The sequence below is a fragment of the Ovis aries genome, chromosome X (genome assembly GCF_016772045.2).
Source record: "Ovis aries strain OAR_USU_Benz2616 breed Rambouillet chromosome X, ARS-UI_Ramb_v3.0, whole genome shotgun sequence".
Taxonomy (NCBI): domain Eukaryota; kingdom Metazoa; phylum Chordata; class Mammalia; order Artiodactyla; family Bovidae; genus Ovis; species Ovis aries.
Window position 1 is genome coordinate 104900494 of NC_056080.1, and position 14663 is coordinate 104915156.

Genomic DNA, 14663 nt, shown 5'->3' on the forward strand with positions numbered 1-14663 from the left:
AGCTATGGTTTTTCCAGTAGTCACATATGGAAGTGAGAGTTGGACAATAAAGAAAGCTGAGCACCGAAGAATTGATGCTTTTGAACTGTGGTATTGGAGAAGACTCTTCAGAGTCCCTTGGACAGCAAGGGGATCAAAGTAGTCACTCTAAAGGAAATCAATCTGGATTATTCATTGGAAGGACCGCTGCAGAAGCTGAAGCTCCAATACTTTGGCCACCTGATGTGAAGAATTGACTCACTGGAAGAAACCCTGATTCTGGGAAAGATTGAAAGCAGGAGGGGAGGGGGACGATAGAGGATGAGATGGTTGGATGGCATCACCAACTCGATGGACATGAGTTCGAGCAAACTCCAGGAGTTGGTGATGGACACAGAAGCCTGGTGTGCTGCAGTCCAAGGGGTCGCAAAGAGTTGCACATGACTGAGGGACTGAACTGGAATAGGAACACAGAGGAGAGACTTCTGCACAGCTTAGGAAGGTAGGGTGTTGTGGGGTGGAGAAAGGGTTGGGCTGGGGAGTTAAGAATAGCTTTCAGAGAAAGTAAATCTCAGAGGGAAGTGGGAATTAGCCAGGCAAGGGGGGTGTGAATGAGCAGGGGGCATAAAGAAGGAGAGTAGGGAGCACATTGGGCTTCCCTCATGGCTCAGCTGGTAAAGAATCTGCCTGCAATGCGGGAGACCTGGGTTTGATCGCTGGGTTGGGAAGATCCCCTGGAGAAAGGAAAGGCTACCCACTTTCGTATTTTGGCCTCAAGAATTCCACGAACTATATGGGATGGCAAAGAGTCAGACACAACAGAGCAACTTTCACTTTCACTTTAAATCCTGAAGGTGAGAGAGAATAAGGCATATTCAGGAAATTGCAAGGAAACTAGTTTTCAGGGAATAGCTTTAGTCCTACTGTAAACCCCAGAATGCTCAGGAGAGAAATCAAGGCAGCATCCCAGCCTCAAATCTGATATAGCAATTCCTAGACTTCTTAGTACTGGACCTTACTTCTGTACCCTACTTGCTGTTGCAACTGTGGCTATTGATAATAATTCTTGGTTTGAGTCACACTCATTTAGGAATTGGACTTAAAAGTTGGCCTCATCATTAGCTACAGGAGCTCAGAATCACAAAGGGCAGGATGAGGGTGTGATGAGGCATGGGAAATAAGATAATGAAAAAGAAATGAGATGATACAGATGCCCATTATGACCACGATAGTGGTCAGGAATTCAGATGAACTTGAGCAGGGTTTGGGAAATGATGGCCAGTGGACCAAACTCAGCCAGCTGCCTGTCTTTATAAAGAACGTTTTATTGGAACACTGCCATACTCATTCATCTACATATTTTCTGTGGTTGCTTTTATGCTAAAACTACAGAGTTCAGTAGCTGCAACAGACCATATGGCCTGCAGAGCCTGAAATATTTCCTACCTAGTCCTTTACAGAAAAAAAAAATGCTGACCCTTGCTCCTAAATATGCTACGTGCTAAAAAAGAGGCATATGGAGAATGTTTAGTGGTGGCACAAAGAACAAAGTGATTTAAAACATGCTAAGGATTTTCTGTTCCTAGTCTGTATCACCTGTGACACAGATTTCAAAGAATGGCAAGGGAATATTCTTCAACAGAGTGACTAAATGTGGTATATTCACACAAGAAAATAATACATTGTTAAAAAATAACTTGTAGTTACATCCATAAATCACAGGAATGTTACACGAAAAGAAGCAAATCACATACATACAATTTGATACTTTTTTAAAAGCTCAAAAATAAGAAAACTCATGGATATATATATATAATGTGATAAAAATAAAATATGGAAAGGAAATAATAAACACAAAATTCATGATAGGGGATTGCTTTAGGGGAAGCAAGAGGGTGGAGAATCTAGGTAGATTCAAAAGCATTGGTAATGTTCTAGTAGGAACTTCCCAGGCTGTCTAGTGGTTGAGATTTCCACAATTACTGAGCCTGGTTTGGAGTCCCCAAGCCACAACTACTGAAACCCGAGGGTTCTAGAGCCTGTGCCCTGCAACAAGAGAAGCCACTGCGGTGAGAAGCCCATGCCCCTCAACTAGAGAGTAGCCCCAGTTCTTCGCAACTAGAGAAAACCCAGACTCAGCAACAAAGACCCAGCACAGCCAAAAATAAATATTTATTTTTTAAAAAGTCCTGTTTAAAAAAAAAAAAAGCAGTGGTAGTGTTCTAGTTCTTAAGCTGATGATAGGTTCTTGGATGTTTGTTTTATTACACTCCATAAATTACATGTCACACATATTCTTTTGTATATATTAAAATTATATATAAAAAGTTTTAAAAAGTATAAAGACAGCAAGCGATGATCAGTTGAACACTAGCATAGCAGTTTAGAGAATGAATACCTGGCAGAGATGACAAATGACAACTAGGACTGATCTTTTGAATATTTATACATTACTTATGGATTCCTCAAAATTACTCCAGAGCTTGAGGAATCGCCCTCCAACCTTGTGGAAGAATAGACTTTCCATAGTCCACAAGATGGGGACTTGGAATTGTTATTCTACAAATCTGCACTTAATTTGTCATATCAGGATGGTGCCATCTAGAAACCTACAGGTTAACTGAAAAAGGCAACAATGTGTTCAAAGACATGGAAGTCTGAGGAAAAGCATGGTGCATGTAAGCAAATGCAAGCATGACATGCTGTGCAACTCGCATGCAATAGGATGGTAGGAGATGAAGACAGTCAGGTAGGGTTCAGATCATGGTGAACTTTGTACATCATGCTCCAGGATTTGGATTCAATCCATTAGGTCATGGGTAACCCACTGAAGGGCTTCAAGCAGGGAAGAGAGTAATACGATCAGTTGTACATTTAGAGATGTCCAAGTCTCAATAATTTTTGACTACAAAAAAGGTGACACCTTCTTCCAATCCCCAAAGGTAACTTCAGTTTAACGGTTTTCTAATTAAATATCTTTTCCGATATATTTAGCTATTTACAGGGTTTTTGCTTTTTTAAAAAATAGATCACACTGTATGAATTGTTCTGTGACTATTTATTTCACTTAATACTATACCATGGACATTTTTTGTGTCAGTACTCATAGAATTCACCTTACCATTTTTACGGGCAGCATAGTACATTCAGCCCTCTGTATCTGCCAGTTCACATTAGCATATGTGGAGTTCAGACTATACTACAACATTTTACATGAGACTTACACAATTTTAACAAGAGACTTGAACATCAGGGGATTCCAGGGGTAGTGGGTGGCAGATGGGGGGGAGATGGGGGAATGGGGGTGGGGGAAGGAGGGGGGGTGCAGAGACAGGATCGTGGAACCAATCCCCAGTGGATACCAAGGCACAACTGTTTATGGATGTACATATTCCTGTCATTTAAGAAAAAAATTCTAATCATCACACTTCATTGTTTCTTTTTCCCCTTTCCTTACTTTTGCTGGACTGACTGAGTTTCCTTTTTCCTTTTTTTTTTTAGCTATTAGTGGCTGGGAAGCTCTATGAACTATTTCTATTCTATTGATGCTTATCTGTCAGTTTTGTTTATTTATACAAATGACACACAAACATTTTGTAAATACAAAGTATAGAAGAATACAGGATAAAAAGTGGAAGTGTCTGTTCACTAAGTTTTGTGTATAGCTTTCCTCAGTATTTATGTATATATATATATACAAATAGAAAGCTTTAGTGTTTTTTAAATGGTATCATTACTATATGTATAGGTCTACAATTTGCTTTTTAAGCCTAATATACATTGGAGATCTTTTCATGACAGTACATGAAGGTCTATCTAATTCTTTTTAAGGGCTGCATGCTATTTCATAATAAAAACATACTACATTTTATGTAACCATTCCCCTATTTTGGAACATTTGGTTACTTCCAATTGTTGCTACAACAAACAATGAATATCTTGTAACATATACCTTCGTGCCTGTGTAGAAGTATTTCTGAGGATATATTAGAAATAGAATTGGGTCAGGCAGAAGGTATATTTAAATTTTGATAGACAGCTATATTAGTGTTAAGGAATATTATAGATACCCACCCACCATCAGAATGACCACTGATTGTGCACACCATTAGCAACCTAAATATGATCAAACTTTATTGTAAAGTTTTTGTAAAATTACATGAGTTCATTCTCACTGAAACAACCACAACAAAGTAAAAGCAGAAATGCCCACTTGATCACCATCCCCTGCTCCCTCTGCTGCTGCTGCTAAGTCGCTTCAGTCGTGTCGGACTCTGTGCGACCCCATGGACTGCAGCCTACCAGGCTCCTCCATCCATGGGATTTTCTAGGCAAGAGTACTGGAGTGGCTTGCCATTGCCTTCTCCAGCTGATCCCTCTAGGGGAAACTAATTTCCACCTTGCTATTAATTTTTTTATTAAAGGTTTCATTATATTTGATCTTCTCAGGAATAACTCGGTAATTGACTCAAACTTCCTAGACATATTCTTAACAATTATTTGGACTTAAAGTGTTACAAGTTCATTTACTCACCAGTAAATGCCCCACTTTTACTGCCTTCTGGGACAGCTCCATCGTCATTTCCATCCAGTGATCCAGGTGACTGTGACATCATCTATATTTGGGAGCTAGGTTAAAGAACAGAAAATTCGGTTTTACAGCTGCCCTCTCCCATATCTCTATGGTCTTATGGATTCAATGACTGGTTTCCCAACTAATTTTACCATATTTGTTTCCTATCTTCAAGAAAACCCTCACAATTTCCACCCACTAATCATACCCTTCCCTTGTGATTCCCTATGGCTATGGATCTATTCTTATTTCTCTTCTTTCATTGCGAGCTAGTTTGGGGGAGAAAAAACACATCTGTTCAAACATCTTCAACTGGAAGTCTGACCTAGCCCTTCAAATCTTACCTCAAATTACGATGGCTTCGTGAGAGCGGGAAGGTAGAAAAAAAACACCTGTTTTTCCCTATGGCTTGAGCCCCCGCTGGCTTGAATGCATAGGACTAGGCTCCCCTCCAACTGTCCCGCAACTATCTTGGGGGCTCTCCAAATTATGAGCTCACTTGTGATTTGAGCCAGGTCTCTAAAGATTCTATTGTGACCTCATCAGGGCTACCCACCTATGGGAGGCAGTTTTCTAACAGATACTCTCTCACATACTTTGCCTTTAATTCTCCATCCTGCATGTTAATAAAAGGTGTAACTCTATAATCTCCCTCTTCTAAAAGTTTGAGAGTAACGAACGAAAGGACAACATATAGAATAATTGAAAACTTGACTAAAAATGTGGCACCACTTAGGGTCTCTTGGCCGAAAAAGTAGGTCCATGTCAGTAAATTCAGACATGAAACCCTCCCGGCGTTACCCAATCTCAAAGGAGCCACTTCACTCACCGTCCTAGGGGGATGTACAGGATTGGTTGTTATTTGTTGTTTTATCTACTTCTATCTAAAAACCTCAGGGCTCACAAGGTCGCGTTAAGCTGCAAGTGCCCAACCTTCGAGTTAAGTCCTGCCTACCAAGGTTGGATTTCCCGTGGACTTATTGGGTTTCAAGGATAATTGACAACAAATTTGACCTATCCCTTCAGAGGAAACCCCTCTTGCAGCCTAGTGAGCGCCAAAAAAGGAACAACTCAAAAGATCTACTGTCGATGGATATGTTTGTTTCCCAAAGTCTGAGTTATTCACTCTTATAATAATGCCTATGGGACATCAGCAAGTCAACCAAAGTTGTTCCGTTTCAAGACCAGTGCACTTCCTGAACTAACACTAATGAGTGGGAAAGTTCTGACTCCCCTCAGGGTCTTCTTGCACACCATCCCAGTGGAGAGGGAGGGGCTCCTCACGTGGTCTCCACTGAGCGCTGGGGTGGAAAAAATGAGATGGCAGCCTCGAGGTAGCCTGCCCAGGGTGGCATGGCTGAGGGGTGGGCGCAGGTTTTCCATGGCGTTTGGCTAGAGTACATCAGATTTCTAAACTGTTCTGTCTTGCTAGGTTGCTTCTTTCCTGATCCTTTGTCTAGGGACAGCTAAATTTGGGGAGGAAGCAACAGTTAGAACTGCACATGGGACAACAGACTGGTTCCAAATAGGAAAAAGGAGTACTCAATGCTGTATATTGTCACCCTGCTTATTTAACTTATATGCAGAGTACATCATGAGAAATGCTGGGCTGGAAGAAGCACAAGTTGGAATCAAGATTGCCGGGAGAAACATCAATAACCTCAGATATGCAGATAACATTACCCTTATGGCAGAAAGTGAAGAGGAACTAAAAAGCTTCTTGATGAAGTGAAAGAGGAGAGTGAAAAAGTAGGCTTAAAGCTCAACATTCAGAAAACGAAGATCATGGCATCTGGTCCCATCACTTCATGGGAAATAGATGGGGAAACAGTGTCAGACTTTATTTGGGGGGGGCTCCAAAATCACTGCAGATGGTGACTGCAGCCATGAAATTAAAAGACGCTTACTCCTTGGAAGAAATATTATGACCAACCTAGACAGCATATTCAAAAGCAGAGACATTACTTTGCTAACAAAGGTCTGTCTAGTCAAGGCTATGGTTTTTTCCTGTGGTCATGTATGGATGTGAGAGTTGGGCTGTGAAGCAAGCTGAGTACCGAAGAATTGATGCGTTTGAACTGTGGTGTTGGAGAAGACTCTCGAGAGTCCCTTGGACTGCAAGGAGATCCAACCAGTCCATTCTGAAGGAGATCAGCCCTGGGATTTCTTTGGAAGGAATGATGGTAAAGCTGAAACTCCAGTACTTTGGCCACCTCATGCGAAGAGTTGACTCAATGGAAAAGACTCTGATGCTGGGAGGGATTGGGGGCAGGAGGAGAAGGGGACGGCAGAGGATGAGATGGCTGGATGGCATCGCTGGACGCGAGTCTGAGTGAACTCTGGGAGTTGGTGACGGACAGGGAGGCCTGGCGTGCTGCGATTCATGGGGTCGCAAAGAGTCGGACACGACTGAGCGACTGAACTGAACTGAACTGAACTATTTGTCTTGCTGGTTGATGTTTCACACATACCTTTTCCACTATTGTGAATGGGATACTTCTTTTTCCTATTTCTATTTCCAGTACTGTTACAATAAAATAAAGCTAGTGGAATATAATAATAGAATGTTAATTGTACAATCTACCTGGGGAGTATATTGGTGTTCATTGTGAAATTCTTTACACTTTTCTATGTGTTTAAAGGGTTTCCCAGGTGATGCTAATGGTAAAGAACCCTCCTGCTAATGCAGGAAACATAAAAGGCTTGATTTCTATCCTTGGGGTGGGAAGATCCCCTGGAGGAGGAAATGGCAACCCACTTCAGTATTCTTGCCTGGAGAATTCCATGGACAGAGGAGCTTCGTGGGCTACAGCCTGTGAGGTCACAAAAGAGTCAGATGCAGCTGAGCACACATGCACATACCATACAATTTACACCTTCAAGGTATAAAATTCAGTGATTTTATCGGATTCCAGATACATGTAACCATCACTAGTCAGTTTCAGAACATTTCTGAAACCTGTGAAAGACACCTCATACCCTTAAGGTATTGTCCCCTCTTGCTCTGCATCCTGTGGGTGGAAAGATTCCCTAAAGAAGGAAATGGCAACCCAATCTAGTGTCCTTGCCTGGAAAATCCCAGGAGGAGCCTGGCAGTCTATAGTCCATGGCGTCGCAAAGAATCAGACATGACTTATAGACTAAACAACAACAACCCAAAGGAGTGCCTTTTTCTAATCAGCTCACCGAAAGGGGGCACTTTTTTTGTGTACAGTTTTTCTGCTCTGAGATCATGCCTGCTATTTGTCACCTTGGCGTTCTCAGAAGCACTGTCATGCAGATAACTGGATTTCTCAATCTTAATGCACCCTTATTAGAAATCTTGACTAATCAGAAGCCAGAACTGGAAGAGGCCTTTTCCCCTTGTCTCTCAGAGTGAGCCACTATCATTGCCTCAGTCAAATTGACAGAAGAAAATGACTTTGTTCAAATTAGATCAAGATGGCGGCCTAAGTGCTTGTAGCTTTGTCTCCATCCTCTCTTCTCCAAATCTCTTAAAACATCAGAATAGCAAAAGGACCAAGACTGGTATAATTAAAGCAAACTGTACCATCAGCAGTTCAGAAACTGTGAAGATCCCTTGAGGGTAGAAATTGAATATGATCATAATGATAAAAGAGAAGGAGGAGACCAGTTCAAAACCTGCAAGGGAAAATTATTGGATTAAATCCAGAGAAAATAAAATTTCAGAATGAATAAATGCAAAGAGGAGGAGAGGCTCTCCTGTCAATTAAAGAATTGAATTCAGGAAAGAAGGATCAGTTGGGCCCCCTTGTGATCAGTCCTACACCCCCTTCCCCAACCCATTCCAAGGTTAAAGCCTAAAATTTCACACTAAAGAAAGTGAGCTATTTGCTTCCAAAAATTTGCTAGTGTGAATACAGCATCCTAGGAAACAAAACAAAACAAAACAAAACAGCAGACCTTGATGTAATCTGGACTTCCACAAAATATATGGAAAAACAAAAAGAGAGAAGCAACTTTGGACAGGAGAGAAATACACTATAAAGTTCTCCACTGCCAGAGTAAAACTGTTTTGGCAATTTGCAGGGAGTAAGGAGAATGGCCCTTTCTGACTCCGGCAGAAGCACTTACCTTAAGGGGGAGCCTGACAGTTCAACACACACAACCCACTTATACAAAGACCTTCTGCTAAGGAGAGGGAACAGAGACACACAACTGCAGAGGGAACCCAGGCAACCTATTTTTGCTAATCAATTTGTCTCTTATTCACTAATATGCACAGACAACAGAAGATTACCAGAAATAGTTGCAGAAAGCCTACAACATAAAAAGAAGAACCAAGGCTTTCGATAGAAAAAAATCCAGAAAGTTCTAAAAAGCAAAACATGAATTTGCAGAGAGGGCAACTATACACATAGCATTTACATTGTATTTACAACTATTTACATAGCATTGATATGTATTAGGTATTATCAGTAACCCAGAGGTGATTTAAAGTATCATGGGAATTTTAATAATAACTCTAAATGGTATATAACCTTTAAAAATATGAATCACTGTATTGTATACCTGTAACAGATAATACTGTAAATCAACCATCCTTCAGTTTTTTAAGTTTATTGATTTTGTTTTGATTTTTATTTGTTTTTTATATTCTGCACATGAGTACAAATCATACAGTATTTGTCTTTCTCTCATTTAACTTGTTCCACTTAGCATAAAAACCTCAGGGTTCATTCATGTTGTTTCAAAATGGCAAGATTTCTCTTTCATGGCTGAGTATATTCCATTGCACGGAGAAGGCAATGACACCCCACTCCAGTACTCTTGCCTGGAAAATCCCATGGACAGAGGAGCCTGGTGGGCTGCAGTCCTTGGGATCGCGAAGTTGGACACGACTGAGCAACTTCACTTTCACTTTTCACTCTCATGCATTGGAGAAGGAAATGGCAACCCACTCCAGTGTTATTGCCTGGAGAATCCCAGGGACAGAAGAGCCTGGTAGGCTGCCATCTCTGGGGTCGCACAGAGTCAGACACAACTGAAGCAACTTAGCAGCAGCAGCAGCAGCATATTCCATTGCAACAATATAAATGAACAAATCAAACCAAAACAAAGACATAGACACAGAAAATAGACTAGTGGTTACCAGAGGAAGGTGGGGAGGATGAAATGGGGATCAACTGTAAGGTTATGGATGGAAACTAAATTTTTGGTGGTGAGCATGTTGTAGGATATACAGAAGTAGAAATATAATATACATATGAAGCTTATTTAATATTATAAATCAACATTACCTCAATAAAAATAAATAAATACACTCCAAAATATAATAATAAAGTACAGGGAAGGATGTGCATAGGTTATATGCAAATATTATGCCATTTTATGTGAGAGTTGAGCATCTGAGGATTGGCATCCACTGCGGTCCTGGAACCAATCCTCTGTGGATCCCGTGGGATGACTGTAAATAGAATGACTGGGAGGCCGGGTGGGGCTACCAGGTGGGAGCACGGACCCCGTCCCTTCGAGACTCCACGTGTGACATCTCAGGGGTGCCGGCCTCGGCCCGGCTGCTAGCGCAGGCTCTTCCCGGAAGCTCAGATCCCTCTGTTCTCCATGGGCATTGGCCAGGCAGGGCACTACCTGCATCTCTGCCTGACCTACCACCCACCTCTGGTCTGTGCCACTTTGATCCTGCTGCTCCTTGGCCTTTCTGGCCTGGGTCTTGGTGGCTTCCTCCTCACCCACAGAACTGACTGCATAGCCCTGACATCTCCCAGGACTGGGTCTCCTTATTAAGATCTTTTGGCCAGCTGACCCTGTGCCCCGTGAATGGGACAGTCACAGGGAAGGGGCGTGGGTCTCATGTCATGGGCTTACTGGCCACCTTGAACTTCGGAGATGGTCCAGACAGGAACAAGAGCCAGACATTCCAAGCCCAGGTCCAGGGTAGTCAGATGGGATTGAAAGGATCTTTCGCAGGAAAGCTGGTCCTTGTTACGGCCAGGGTGATCACAAAAAGGACCCCAGGAACCTGCCTGTATTTTAGTACTACTCCAGAAATCGTGCCCTCCAGCCAGCCACTGATACCCTGCTCAGAGGGAGCAGGAAATGCCGCCCTGAGTCCTAGAATGGCTGAGGAGTGTGTCAGTATCTGGAGCCACGAAGGTCTTGTGCTCATCAAGTTGCTCACCTTGGAGAAGCTGGTTCTGCGTGGCTCTCGGCTGCTGGTTTTGGGCTTCTTCCTGATTCTGTTCTGTGGCCTCTGCTGTCTCACTGCAGCATGCTTCCATCCATGCCGGGAGTCCCACTGGTCTAGAACCCAGCTCTGAGGGCTCTGGCCTAGTTCCTGTCTCGCTCTCAGATGTGGATCAACTTCTTGGGCTTTGATTCTGAGTTGGAAGAGATGTTACCAAAAGTGGAGAGCTGGAATGTGGGAGGAAATAAAAAGCTTTTTTGCTCAATAAATAAATAAATAAATAGAACGACTGGCCCTGAGTGGGGAAGGATGAGGAGTGAAGTAATACAAGGAACAAAGCTCCAATTTGCAGATTCTAATTTTCTGATATATTCAGAACACATTGTAGGCATATTCAGAACCTTTATGAATTACTCAGGTAAGTATTATAGCAAGTGAAAGTGTTAGTTACTGAGTCGTGTCTGACACTTTGCAACCGCATGGACTGTAGCCCACCAGGCCCCTCTGTCCATGGGATTCTCCTGGCAAGAATACTGGAGTGGGTTGCCATTCCCTTCTCCAGGGACTCTTCCCTACCCAGGGATTGAACTTGGGTCTCCTGCACTGAAGGCAGATTCTTTACTTTCTGAGCCAACACGGAAGCCCAGTTACAGCAAAATGAAATAAATGAATCTGAAGAAGAGGATGATGTGAAGTAGAAATAGCAGTGAGCAAAGAAACAGTAAGAAAACAAACAAAAAAAAAGTTAAATGGAATGGGATGAGGGTAGACAGTTGCAAGTTGTATGTTTGGTACCAGGCAATCCAATCTTCCTTTGTATCTTATATATAAAATAGGATGTGTTGGTTAGGGGAAGGGTGGCAAAAATTTGAGAAACATGGAGAAGGTTTGAAATAGTTCAGAATAACTTAACAAGACATAAGTACTGGGATAGCTGGGCAGACTTTCAGACATATTTGACCTGAGGTATTTCTCTAAGAAATCATCAGATCATGTGAATAAGTAAGGACATAGAGAAGCTCATACCACTACTTAACAAGGCTGAGTGTATATATGTACATATATATGAGATTTAGTTCAGTTCAGTTCAGTCGCTCAGTTGTGTTGGACTCTTTGCGACCCCATGAACTGCAGCACACCAGGCCTCCCTGTCCATCACCAACTCTGGAGTTCACCCAAACCCATGTCCATTGAGTCAGTGATGCCATCTAACCACCTTATCCTCTGTCGTTCCCTTCTCCTCCCGCTCTCAATCTTTCCCAGCATCAGGGTCTTTTCAAATGAGTCAGCTCTTTGAATCAGGTGGCCAAAGTATTGGAGTTTCAGCTTCAGCATCAGTCCTTCCAATGAATATTCAGGACTGATTTCCTTTAGGGTGGACTGGTTGGATCTCCTTGCAGTCCAAGGGACTCTCAAGAGTCTTCTCCAACACCACAGTTCAAAAGCATCAATTCTTTGGCGCTCAGCTTTCTTCACTGTCCAACTCTCACATCCATACATGACCACTGGAAAAACCATAGCCTTGACAAATGGACCTTTGTTGGCAAAGTAATGTCTCTGCTTTTCAGTATGCTGTCTAGGTTGGTCATAACTTTCCTTCCAAGGAGCAAGCGTCTTTTAATTTCATGGCTGCAAACACCATCTGCAGTGATTTGGGAGCTCAGAAAAATAAAGTCTGACACTGTTTCCACTGTTTCTCCATCTATTTGCCATGAAGTGATGGGATCAGATGTCATGACCTTCATTTTCTGAATGTTGAGCTTTAAGCCAACTTTTTCACTTTCCTCTTTCACTTTCATCAAGAGACTCTTTAGTTCTTCTTCACTTTCTGCCATAAGGCTGGTGTTATCTGCATATCTGAGGTTATTGATATTTCTCCCGGCAATCTTGATTCCAGCCTGTGCTTCATCCAGCCCAACATTTCTCATGATGTACTCCGCATATAAGTTAAATAGGCAGGGTGACAGTATACAGCCTTGACGTGCTCCTTTCCCTATTTGGAACCAGTCTGTTTGTTGTTCCATGTCCAGTTCTAACTGTTGCTTCCTGACCTGAATACAGATTTCTCAAGAGGCAGGTCAGGTGGTATGATATTCCCATCTCTTTCAGAATTTTCTACAATATATGAGATTACCTTGTACAAATATAGAATGTATTTATTTTTGCAGATACCCATTAGAACATTTTCAGAAATAACTCATTTATCAGTCTGCAAAAATTCAGAAATCATAGGAATGACATTCTCTGATCACAATACAATAACATAAGAAATTAAAAACAGAAAAAGGGCCCCCTGAAATAACACACTTTAGAATTCTTTTCTGGTTCAAGTCCCTTAGATAACAGCTTTCTCCAGATAGAATTTATAGGCCATAAAATTCACCCTTTTAAAGCAGACAATTCAATGGTTTTAGTGTATTTACAGAGTTGTGCAACCACTGTCACATTCTAATTTTAGAACACGGTCACCACCCCATAAAGAGATCCTGTCCCTTTCCTCAGCTGCCTCTATAGTGACTGGTCCTTCTGAGGAAGCTAAGGCCGTGTTGAGGTGAGGCCCTGACTTCATCCAGCCACTAGGACCATTACAGGCAGCCCCTGCTTAGCATTCACCTGCAGCATGGCCTCTGAGCTCACCTGCATCTGCTTGGCCTTCGTCCTGCACAACAGTGAAGTGACAGTCCCGGAGGATAAGATCAATGTGCTCATTAAAGCAGCCGGTGTAAATGTTGAGCCTTTCTGCCCAGGCTTGTTTGCAAAGGCTTTGGCCAATGTCAACATCTGAAGCCTCATCTGCAATGTGGGGGCTGGTGGACCTGCCGTGGCAGGAGGCCTTGTCCCCTCCCCCACTGTTGCCCCAGCTGAGGAGAAAAAAGTAGAAGCAAAGAAAGAAGAATCTGAAGAGTCTGTTGATGACATGAGCTTTGGCTTTTTTGACTAAATCTATTTGGTAACATGTTTAATAAAAAACTGAGCTCTTTGCCGCAGGAAAAAAAGAGACTCCTGTATGTATTAGCTGACACATCCTATTCCCACCTTTCCCCATACCCTGGCAACCACTGATCTACTTTCTGTCTCTATGTACTTGCCTATTCTGGACATTTCATATAATGGAGCTGTGTAATATGTGGCTTTTGTGATTGGCTTCTCTTACTTAGCCTAATATTTTCAAAGCTTATCCATGTAGTAGCATGTCTCAGAATTCTTCCTTTCTATGGCTGAACCATATTCCATTGTATGGGTAAGTCAGATTTGTTTATTTCACCAGCTGAAGGATATTTGGGTTGTTTCTACTTTTTAACTATTATGAATAATGTTGCTATGAACATTCATGTACAAGCTTTTGTGTCGGGCTATGTTTTCATTTCTTGGGTAGATGCCTAGGAGTGGAATTGCTGGACCATTTGGTAACTCCATAGTTAACATTGGGCTTCCATGGTGGCTCAGATGATAAAGAATTTGCCTTAAGTGCAGGAGACCCAGGTTTGATCCCTGGGTGGGGAAGATCCCCTGCAGAAGGGAATGGCAACCCACTCCAGTGTTCTTCCTTGGAGAATGCCATGGACAGAGGAGCCTGGCAGGCTATGGTCCATGGGGTCATTAAGAGTTGGACACGACTAAGGAACTAACACTTTAACTAATTAACATTACGTGGAACAGCTAAATTGTTTTCCAAAGTGGTACTATTTTGTCTTCCCACAGTGATGTGTGAGGGTGCCAGTGTCTCCATATCCTTGCCAACACATATTTTTTGTATTTTTAATTATAGCCATCCTGATAGGGTATTTTCTAAATATTTAACAAACTCTTTTGGTACAGTTTCAGATTGACAGAAAAGACATAAGAATATTACAGAGAGCTCATATATACCCTGTATCCAGTTTTTTATATTGTTAATATTACTGTGGTACATTTATCACAACTAATTAACTAATGTTGTTCACT

At 42.1% G+C, this 14663-nt stretch overlaps 2 pseudogenes; both read left to right on the forward strand.

The window, feature by feature from the left end:
* The first annotated feature begins 10102 nt into the window (after positions 1–10102).
* Positions 10103–10905, forward strand: LOC101121834 (insulin-like growth factor-binding protein 3 receptor; annotated as a pseudogene).
* Positions 10906–13338: 2433 nt separating this feature from the next.
* Positions 13339–13659, forward strand: LOC114111730 (large ribosomal subunit protein P1-like; annotated as a pseudogene).
* The last annotated feature ends 1004 nt before the right edge of the window (positions 13660–14663 follow it).